The sequence below is a fragment of the Nuphar pumila genome, unplaced genomic scaffold (assembly GCF_984573655.1).
Source record: "Nuphar pumila unplaced genomic scaffold, dmNupPumi1.hap1.1 HAP1_SCAFFOLD_2623, whole genome shotgun sequence".
Taxonomy (NCBI): domain Eukaryota; kingdom Viridiplantae; phylum Streptophyta; class Magnoliopsida; order Nymphaeales; family Nymphaeaceae; genus Nuphar; species Nuphar pumila.
In genome coordinates, this window is record NW_028323974.1 from 4901 (window position 1) to 16438 (window position 11538).

The 11538-nt window shown below is 53.3% G+C and overlaps 1 pseudogene; it reads right to left on the bottom strand.

The window, feature by feature from the left end:
• Nucleotides 1-6107: 6107 nt before the first annotated feature.
• On the bottom strand, nt 6108-8413 carry LOC149808616 (protoheme IX farnesyltransferase, mitochondrial pseudogene; annotated as a pseudogene).
• Between the last annotated feature and the right edge of the window lie 3125 nt (nt 8414-11538).

Sequence of the window (11538 nt, forward strand, 5' to 3'; positions counted from 1 at the left end):
CACCATCGTCAAGCCCTTTCATGGCAGATTGATGTCCCATGTGTGATCCGGTCATCAATGCAGATCACGAATGCATATCTAAGCACAAAGAGGCGCAATATGGCCAACACAGCTGCTGGAGGGCATACTTCCGCTCGGCTGCGCTTGCTTGCGCCCATTTCGGAGGCACAAGATGGCTTTTCAGCTGCGGTAGGGGAGCGTCGAGCAAGCGGATGACACTTCGGTATGCATCGTTGGTTGCGGCGGGGCTGCCGTTGCAGATGAGAAAAGATTCACCAACCTCGCAATGGCCTGTGCGGCCTGCACGTCCAACCATCTGAAGATAGGTCGCCTTTTCAAGCTTGGGCTTCCCTGTGGGCATGAGGATGAGCACGCGGCGAGCGGGCAAATTGACGCCTGCTGCTAGCGTGGAGGTCGAGAAGAGTGTGTGCAGTCGACCCTCCCGAAATGCCGCCTCCACCGCCCCTCGTTCTTCTGCAAGGCAGCTCGGTGCTGTTGGTATTCCACCTCCAATCCCCACTTCTGTTAACCACAGACTGGCGCAACCGCCAGTGCGGATCTGTTTCATCTGCCCATCAAACGGCACGAATTCACTGAGTTCTGGCTTGAAGCAGACCAGTCCGGAAAACAAGGAGGCTGCTCTTGGACGAGTCCTGTTGTCTCAAGTGGGCGTCGCAGGCACGCAGAAATAAAATTTCCAAAATGCACAGGCGGTCATGCGACAGGGGCGCATGCGAGAGGCCTACCTCCTGTCAAGCCAGCGTGATGATAAGCAACGCCACTTCCAGACAACAGCAAGCCGTCGAGCGGCGCTTGGATCAAGCCACCTTGCAGTGCCTGCAGATCCATTGCACATGCGAGCCGGCTGTGCAGGACGTCGGCATCGACTGGTGGGGTCTGCTCGGAGAGAAACTTAGCCAGCTTCTTTGCATGCTCTTCACACGAAACCCGGCTGGTACAGAACACAAGGCAGCCGCCCGTTTGCTGCAGTGCAAGAGAGTCGTAAACGAGTGTGAACGCAGCCTGGGCTGCACTTCAAACTCTGCATAATGGTGGTTATATCATCTGCGGTTGCTCTCCTTCGCCCTGAATGGTTGACGCGATTGCACTAGGGGTCCACAATTGGACCTAGCTGAGCTGACACCGCGTTTAGATTGCTCAGGACTCTGCTGATTTTGAGCTCTGTACGTGTACAGAACCCCAAGGGAACTCCCATCCCTCTACCTCTGTGGTACTTCGATCTGTGAGTGCAGGGAAATGACAACAAATGGAGATACGTTGCATATCCGTATACGTGACACACAGCTAGAGTAAGCCATGCCTCCCATTGAAATTACATGGCTGCATGATGCAATCTCTGCAACAGTGGTACACAGGAGCTGACAAGCGTGACCCACCTCCAACACTTCTGACGCAAGCTGAATCACAGCTGACCGGTCAGAAATAGGGTGTAGGAGCTTGCGTGCATGCTGCAGCCGTGCGTCTAGGTCAGCATCAGCCTTGGCAGGTGTCTCCTTGGCGGAGGGAGCAAGCGAGGGGCCAGATATAGGGTGTCCGGCTTGCCCATTTGCTCCGCATGCTGGCGTCTGCTCGAATGGGAGTGCCTCATGGACAGCCTGTAGTTTCTGTGGGCTCTGTGGGCTTGCATACAGAGCGTAAGCCGAATCGTCAAAGACCAGGTGCTGCTGGAGCTGCACAGGGCGGTAATTTGTCATGAAGAGACGAGCGTCCAGCCAGTCCACCACTGACTCGAGGTTGCCCATCGTGGCCGAGATGCAGATAATCTGCACCCCTCCCATGTAGCGCAGCTTCGTGAGCAGCACCTCCAGGGAGCCGCCTCGACTTGCGTCTGCAGCTCAGGCATGCCGTTTGCCGATGCATATTGTCGAAGGCAGAGAAGGAAGATGCATGCGGTCCCCCGGGGCAATATCTGTCCTAGTGCTGCTAAGTGGAAGCGCACCCAGGCATTGGATTTCGCCCATGCAGGTGGCTGATCTGTGGAAGTCATTCCCGGTAATGGTTTGTTGCCCCCAGACAGTTTGGAGACAACTGGGAGGCCAAGAAACCTGTTTGCTGCCCCAGGAAATAGGTTTCTTGGCTGAGAGGGTGGAGCAACGGCTGCACTCTCTGCTACGGGCGAGCTCAGGCTACACACCATGACAGGGACACGATCTCAAGGGCAGTTTGCAATCCGGGTGGAATGTACGTATCCATGGATGTGATGATGGCTGTGCCTGCATCGCACAGATCCAACCCACTGTATGTGCCCGTTATATATCCAGGCAAGCATGTGGCACAGTGCTCCATTTTCATCTTATTCCTGGTAGGATCTGACCTGCCAGCATGTGGAACTCGTCCACGACCACACAGCACAGGTGCTCAAGCCTCTGGTTCGCGATGAGCTTGTTGACTGCTGAGTTGCCCTTCTCATAAGAGCAAACGCCTATGTTCTCTGCCGAATCTTGCAGTGGGCAGCCCTGGTCCCCAGCGTTGCTATAGCCTTTTACTCTTAAACGGGTTGCTCGAACAATGGTTTGAAGATACATGGACCGCTCCGCCACTGCGTTCTCACGGTTCAGATCAGGAAACCATGTCTCATCTAGGTCCGTCCAATCTTGCAACATTGGGATGCCTCGGTAGATGTTTCTTTTACTTACTCAAAATTACGTCCTTCTGCTCCAATGATGGACTTACTGATGTGGGTTGTCATGCTGTCCAAGCAATGAAGCCACTTGGTGTAGCTTTCACGTCGGAGCCAACATCCAACCAGACCACGACACCTATCATGCGAAATATGTCAGAGATAGTGGAAAGAATTCAATGGACTTGAACAACGAGTCTTCGAGGGCTTCCAAGAGAGAAAAGTAACAATGTGGTACACTCGTGTCCCAATGACAAGACGGCGCAAACGGCAGGAAGCGACCCGCAGAAAAGTACCAGGTCCCTCAACGCAATGTGACGGGCGGGACACGGTGGCAAGATTTCTGGAGGAGCAACCTTGCCGGTCGGTGCGCACCCACGCCACCGTACGCACCTAAGCCACGTTCCTTTACCACATGCTAAATTCGAAGGGTATGCAACCCCTTTTGCAGAGGAAAAGCAAGATACCATAATTGAGGATATTAAGGGGCTGGTCATACCGATAGACAGAAACGGTACGAGAACCAGCGCTTGTCCACGTGGCTTTCTCCAGTCCGTGATACTGTTCTGTAGCTGCTTGAGCATGAGGATATCCGCAACCAGGCTTTTCCCGCCGCTGGTGGGAGCCGTGTACACAAAATTCTGCCCTGCGCCGCACTCTTCGAGGGCACATTTTTGCCATGGATACAACTGTGAAATCCCTTTTTCGGCAAACGCGTTCACAAATTTAGGTCGCAAGGCATAATTGTTAATTGATAATCCATCTAGTGGCATGTCGCCTCTGCCACGAAAGCGAAACAATCCCTACATTTCAAGAACGTTTAGGCATCGCATCTGACAACGTAAGTTTGCAAAATGTAGAGGAAAACGCAGCATCTATCGTTTTTTATCTGGAGTTGAACAACGACTAACTTCTTACAACACGAGTCTTGTCAAGCTTTGTCGGGCTCGTGGGCTATCGCGCTTGTGGCTATCGGATCGCAACTGGACCCTAAGGCCTAGCAAACGCAAGCCGTTGTCTACGTACAGGCGTTCATGTTGTACGAACGCCTGTACGTAGACAACAAATGCTTGAAAACGTATGTGTCACACATGCTGTCTCTCAACGCTTGAACGCATACATGTCAAGAGTTACCCCATATAAAGGCTCCAGACCGCAGTCTCGGAATTGATTTCGAAAGCATTGGTGTGAACGTGCTGATACACTGTTCATTGAATACGTATACGACAATTCACCTCTGTTCGCAGTATCCATCATAGTAAGCTCACGATGGATGCCCCTGTAGACACTCATGCAGAGAAAGGTACCGTGTCGTTTGTTGTCACGGGTTTCTCTCAATTTCAGGGCACGGAAAACAATCCTACCGAGGTATGAAATAATTTTTATTCTTGTGCTGGGTGCTTGCCTTAGCCGTGCATCGCAGGCAGTGGCCTGCACTTTGACGAAGGTTTTGTGCAGTGCATGGATGCCAAACTGGACGTTCAGTCGGTTATTCTCACAACCAACTCTTCATCCGTCCAAGTAGTTCCCGCATAAAAAGTAGACATTTCGCACAGCACGTTACTTTCCAATGCACGTGGGGTGTAGGGTTTACATGGGTTTCATGTATTCGATAGAATGAGGAGTACAAAACATATAATGGGTCCGTCACGAGTTGAGTTGCGTCCTTCCGTTGAATGTGGGTTGCGTCAGACCAAGTACTGAACAAGCCCGCTGGTTCCTCTAGCTCACGTTCAGGCTGGCATGTACTGGCGCTCGCAAATCTCACCTCGCCGAGAAATGAATGCACAAAAACTGACCGTCCGTTTCCTGCGCCTGGGATGTTAGCTTTCCATTGGCGTTCGCTCACAGATCCAGCCTGTCCGTCCTTGTGGCATGCATGCGAACGTGGTTGGTAAGTGGTCATCGATTTCTTCGAGAGATTCCCAACACTGCCATGGATATGGTCGTCTCGAAGACAAGAAAGGTCGCTCATGCATTGCTTATGTATAAGCATGTATGTACACATGTCATAGGTTGGGTTCTTTGCTGCAGGTGCTGGTCCAAGATCTCAAGGTGGACAGGCTCGCGGCAAAAGGCATATATCTGCACGATCGCGCGGTGCTACCCGTGGCAGCAAAGGATGTCCGCGAGTGGATGCGCCGTTGGTTCACTCCCGATGCGCTTATGGGGCCACCACTCCCCTCGGACGCTCCTCCAGTGGTTGAGGACACTTCACAGCCCACGCTTCCGCAGGCATGCAAGCATGTAGTTTTCGTTCATCTCGGCGTGGCGACCTCTGCGAAGTGCTTCTATCTTGAAAGTACCTCATACAATAACGCAGATTTCCGATGCCCTGACGAAGCTGGATGGCAGCCAACCAACGCTCGGATCGATGCCTGCACAGATCTGAATCATCCTCGACACACTGACCTCAACCTTGAGCATGTTGCCGCATTGCTGCGAAAAGGCCCTGGTGGATTTGACGTCCAGCTATCGTCAGACCCTGGCCGCTATGTCTGCAACTACATCTATTACTACTCCCTGTGCTGCTGCAGCGGTGAGACAGAGCCCTCTGCCTTGGATGAGACATCGCATGCTGGAGAGAATGTTACGAGTGGTGCAGTCTTGAATAGCGTCATCGACAGTCAGGTTCTGCAGGCAATTTCAACGCATACTCCTGAGCTTTCACACCATGCAACTGTTGACGTTGCATCACATGCGGCGATGCATCCAAGAGTTGACGGTGACGCAGCCAAAGATGCACCAGGCATCATTACGAGTAGGGAGATTTCGGAGATTTCAAATGCTGCGAGGCATAGTGTCTTTGTCCACGTGCCACCATTCCATGCTATTTCCAAGGACGTACAGACTCGTTTCTTGGCGGCGCTTTTGTTGACCTTGCACGAGTCCCTTGCTGCATAGAATACTCAGGCGACCGGCATTTGATGTGTTCATGACTTCACCGAACTCCCGCCATGCAAGGAGTATCATGGCACCTGACAAAGGCACTTGAAAATGTAATGCCATGAGGAGGCAATCTGGCCGGTCATCCAGTCAGCGCACAAGAACGACATCAGGAGTTTCCACGCATGGCACTTTGTGCTCTGCAACGAATCACATTCGCTAACAAATGGCGAACTATGCGACCTCATGTCTTGCGCCGCCCTTGAAACGCGCCTGCGCTATCAGCATCGTGGTGCCAGTCAGCCTCAATTCAATAACATCGCGTATGTATTGTTTTCAGAAACAGACCAGCTTCCCTCCAAGCGGGCTTGCGGGGCCAGCACGGTCTTGTGCGTATTTGGCAGCTTCAGTTACGAACTCCAAGTGCAGCCTACGATGCTGTTAGAATCTCAAAAACAAGAACGTACAGAGCAACCACGAGCGTCTCCCTGCCGTTTTACATACAGGGTCAAAACTCAATGTGTTCAAAAATGCATGAACCAAATGACAAATGGCGAGAAGATACAATCTTTCCCTGCAGTCAGCTGCCCTTTGGCTCGACTACTGGGGCAACAATGACAGCACCAGGCTTGGTTGGAGAAACCTGGCATTCATCGCTCTCACACACTGCTTTGTGCGGGCAAGGGCCAATGATGGTGGGCGGCGTGAAAGGGAAAAGGACGAGACCAAATTCTGGCAGGCCATGAAGGCAAACATTTGCCTCCAGTGCTCTTGTATCCCCTCGAAGCCTAGCCAGGGCCGCCTCCCAGTTCAAGGAGCCATCGTTCGGTACTCGGTGAAAGAGGTACAGCGCAAGCAGCACCGGAAGATGAAGCAGACTGGCTCGGAACAGCAAACGCGCTGTCTGCTGACTAGGGTGTGTGTAGAACGTTGATGCAGTGAGCGCCATCACGCCTGAAACGACAAGGCTCTCGTACGCAAAGGGGGCGCCGCATAGGTCAAAGTACACAGCAGCCAAGCCCAGCGGAACGAGATACAGCGAATTGCGAAGCGCGCATGCAGCTGTACGGCGGCCCGTCACGTCCATAAGTGAGAGCATGCGATACCCGCCGCGTGCATAGTCTTCTTTTCCCATCCAGGCGAGCGCCATGAAGTGGGGCAACTGCCAGAAGTAGAGGGTCAAGGACAGGGCTAACGCCCCAGGCTGCAGGTCCCCAGTTGCGGCCGCCCAACCCATGAGGGGCGGGATGGCACCAACGACAGCACCCACCCACGTGTTGATGGGATGAAGCTGCTTCAGTGGCGTGTACACAGCTGCGTACAGCGCAATGTTTCCCGCACCCAATGACGTCGTGAGGTCGTTTGTCTGCACATTGCTCCACTCTTGTAATCAGTCGTCTATGCAACGGGACAGTGATAACAGCGTGTAACGGCATTACAGGTTTGCAGGTAATTCAAGTGACGAAGGTATCTGTATCTCGAGATAACACTCACAGGATGAGGCCTCTATATTGAAGCAATTAAGTGTACTCAAGAGCACGCCACTGTCATTACTGCTCGGTTCTTCTCCATGATAAGAATAGCATTTGTACTTCTGGCATAGGAATGCAAGAGCGCCTGGGAAATCACGCTAAGGGGACGAGACAGTAAACAAACGCCACGTATTCCAATTCCAAAAAACCCCAGGCTTACGCATTCACGCTGCTCTTTTATGACGCGCAGAACCTCGGATGGAGCAGGCAGCAGCGACATAGTCTCGTAAATGGGGCTGCAGAACACACCTGTGTAGCTAACACAGTAGTTCCGAAAATACCCATAACGCCAGCGAAGGCAAGTGCATGCATCCTGGACAACCTGCCAGCTGGCAACGGTCTCAACATTGTCCTTCTCATGAGCCCATCGTTTCGAGCTTCATAAACCTGATTTAGGGTGTTTGCAGCAGCAGAACAGGCAAACGTTCCCAGACACGTCCAACTCAGCTTGCGGTAATCAACATCCTTGTCGCTACCTGCAACGAACCCAGCTGCAGCTGTGGAAACAACTAGCAGGCTAAGCTTGCCTTTTGAAAGTTTGTTGTAGTCTCTCAATAATGACCGGGCTGAGTCGGCTAGAGAGGAAGACCTAGCGACGGCCACCTGAGAAAAACAACGCAGTGAAGTACTGGCAACTTCAGATCCAGCGCAACTCGATTGATTCAAGGCATGATGCCTTGCTGCCTGGAGCAAAGTCTGAAGGGCGCGCATTGTACCCAGATCACGCCAAAGCGCCTGACCTACCGTCGGGGACAATCGTTACATGAATATAGTGGCACGTCAGCTGTGTGATACGCTGCCACTGTGTCAGTTTGTGCTACTGTCCGTCCTACTGCTGCGTGATAGCTTTCTAGGCATGCTATTTCCAGCTATCTGGGGAGCGTTGACAGCTCGCGTTGCATTCCATACATGGAAAGCAGCTCCGGTAACGTATAAACGTCCCGATGATCAGCCGTAGATCAGCGTGTGTTGTGACTGGCATCAACGCAAGTAGCGCGCGGAGAGTTTCAATTTGACTCTGGGAGCAGCATTCGATGCATTCAACGTGAAGGTTCTCTTATCGGGCAGCATGACGGAGGCAATTGAGAACAAAATATTGATAGATGTGCTTCGCATGTCACTCAATGCTGACGAGTGCGTGGAAGCAGACCCTCCGATAGTTTTCCTCGAGAGCTTGGCTACGGTATGCTTCGCGCACATGCATATGTCTCCATTGAGCACATGTTGTGACTCTGTGGCATGTGAAATGATAGTATACGCGCATCGCATGCCAGAAGCGTTCGCGATAACGAGTGTCGCCAGGGTATGCCGTGACTCCTTGCAAGGTACCAACGCTGCTCAGTGCTTTCCTCATGTTAACATGCCTACACGCGCGGATGGGTGATACGATATTGTTCCTGCAGGAACTGAATGCTGAGGGCGCACAAGGTCGCTTATGTCTGCGCCAAAACATCATGGACCGAGCTCTCATGGCAAGGCTCACTGATGCTCCAGTCGAAAACTATCCACTTCCGCCCTTTCACTATCTCCTGGGTTGTTTCGCGCGGGCAAGCGATAAGTTACGTTCCACGCACTGTGGAGCTCCCACTGCTAGTGACGCTGACCACATCCGGAAGCTTCTGACTGACGCCCTGGAACAGCTAGCAAACTTCACCTGGCTGTGCATAGCAGTGGAGGGAGTCATATGGCAGCCTGCCGAAAGCGAAAAACGTGGAGTCCTGCAGATGTTTGACGCACTCTGGGCCACACAGCACCCAACTCCTGCATGGCCAGGCGCAGCCGTGAGCAGTGTCCCGCTGCCACACGATCTGCTCGAAATCCTCTCTCGAACAAACGAGGATGACATGAACATCATCCTCGAGCCCGTGCTGCGCCAGTTCTGCAATGAAGCGAACTCCACCTCAGTCCTGGGAGATTACTTTGCCCTCATCAACATCTGGTCGCTACTCATCACGTCACGCTCGACCGCAGTCGTCCTCGTAAACGCCCCATCCTTCATTCCCGAAGATGCACTGGTGGGGCCACTAGCACCAAACGGCCGTGCATTCCTCAGGTCTCCGCTAGCCGCGCTTTTTAGCATTTCGTACCTTCTAGACGAGGGAGCACTGCTCGAGCCGCAGCCGTCTGTCCGGGCTCAGTGCTTCTCAAACGTCGATCTCAACCACCCGACTTCGGCGTTCCAGCATGATATGCATTCGCTCCAGCAAGCTTCCAAGGCTGTGGTTACTGGCCTTTGCAACATCGTCAGCCCGAAGGGTCTCCTCGCGAAGGACACTCGGCCGAAGATGGTGAAGTGGTTGGGCGCCGCGCTCAACTCAAACCAGGAACGCGCCAAGATGCAGGTCAACTTCATGAAGGCCTCTGGAGACGGCTTTGCCACCAATTTTTGTCGTGTCATGCTGCATTTGTGCGAGCCGTTCATGGATTTCGTGAACGGCAAGGCGGCTCAGTTCATCGATCTCTCGTACGCATCCTCCCATCCTTTGGCATGTTGCTGTCCTGCTGGTTCCATTTTGCTTGTTGTCCATGTGCTTCAGTCTGCTACATTTATCACCCTGAGCATACAATATTTCAACCCATGGCAAGTCAATGGAGCCTATAGGCTAGGATGACCTGATCGATTGATGCAGGGTTGTCTGCTTGCGGGGTTTGCCTGCTGCTCTGCATACTGGTTTCAAAAGCAACCTTGACACATCTGCTTCCTTCGCACACTTTGCAGAGCCATCGATGGGACGGCACACATGCTCGATTATGCCAGCATGCGTTGCTTTCTTTGTAGTTGCCCTGATTTGTTCTTCCCAGTATATCCCAGTGGTCCCAGTAGACCCGTGCCCTTGACAAAACCGTGCTCCATGAGTGGCGTCGCAAACCGTTGTGAGGAGGGGCGAATTCCTGTCCTATTTGATATAAATCATCGATCTCGTTTCTTTTGTTCAGTTTGACCACTAGCAGGCAGAACAGCGTGGGCGTTATGGACATCAAGCGCGTCTGTGTGCAGATACCTAGCAGGAACGGGCGAGCTGAAGTACGAGGACGAGACGCGGTTAGTGGCGAGCAACGCAGAGTTTGGGGAGTGGCAACGGGAGCGGTTGGCGTCCTCAAGCGGCAGGCCGCACTTCATTTCCGAGTGCTTCTTCATGACAGCCCGAGCCATGCACCTCAGCTTCGGCAAGCTGGCGGAAGCACTTGAGAACAACGACGCCCGCACCTTGCAGCAGCTGCAGGCAATGCTTCAGCGCGGTGACCGCAGCGCGCAGCAGCAGCAGATCCAGAGCCAGGTTCGTAACGCCTGTTGCACAATGTGCTTGGAGCATCTCGTTGCCTTTTTCGCACTGCGTCGTCGGCCAACTGCTGTTGTTCTATGTGTACACGACAGCATGCCACTTAATTGCAGGTGTCGCTTGTCCATGATGTTTTGCAGTTTAGCGACCACTGTTCTGCGTCAAACTAGACACAACCAGGATCAAAATGGCTTGGCGTGCACCCTCTGCTTATCGCTGTCAGTCGTGTCACAGGGAGGAGGTTTCAGCCCCTATTAGAGCCACTGATCTTCAGATCAGAGTGCATGCGTACCATTTGCAGCCGGAACTTGTGCGCGAGGCAAAAATCGAGCTGCTGCACGTGCAGTACGACCGCGTGAAAGCACGCTACCTCGCACGCACGACGATGTTTGGAGACCCGGACTTGGTGACGGCGATATTGCGCTGGTGCAAGCTGGTTGCCTCATGGATGCTCTTTGCGGCCACCGGCTGCACAAACCCCTCCCAGGTGCAGCTGCCCATGCCCGAAACGCCCCCCAAGGACTTCCAAATGATCCCAGAGTACCTCGTCGGCGACATGTGCGACACAATCAAGCACATTTCCACGCAGTCATTGCACCTCATCGGGCAGTCCATGCTGGAGGAGGTTGCGCTGTGCTGCACAGCGTTCATGAGCGCCCCAGCGTATGTCAAGAATCCCTACATGCGGTACCGCCTCGCGGAGGTGCTGTACTACTGGATGCCGGACAAGGCACAGTCCAGCGCCCGCTGGCGGGCAGGCCAGAGCACGTCCATGGAGTATCTCTTCACCTCGCACCCCGCGGTGGTCTCGCAGATCGTCCCGGGCCTTCTCTTGCTGTACCAGGACATCGAGTACACCGAACGCGGGAACCAGTTTTTCGAGAAGTTCTCGATGCGGCAGCAAATTGCGGAGCTCCTGGAATGGCTCTGGCAGGTCCCTCAGCACCGAGATGCGTGGAAAGCGCTTGGTGAGCGTCCTTGCTGTGACGTGCCCTGTGATGACGATCACATCGACTGCGTCTTTTTGAACTTCCACCGCATGGACATGGACATTGGCAACTGCATGTACACATTCTGGGACCTTTCTCCTGTGTTCCAGCTCTCTGGTGTCCAGCATGGCACGTGCAGCATGTTTGTGGCACAGATGCTTGCACGATGATTTCGCAGACTTCCTGTACAGGAGGCATCACCGGATTTT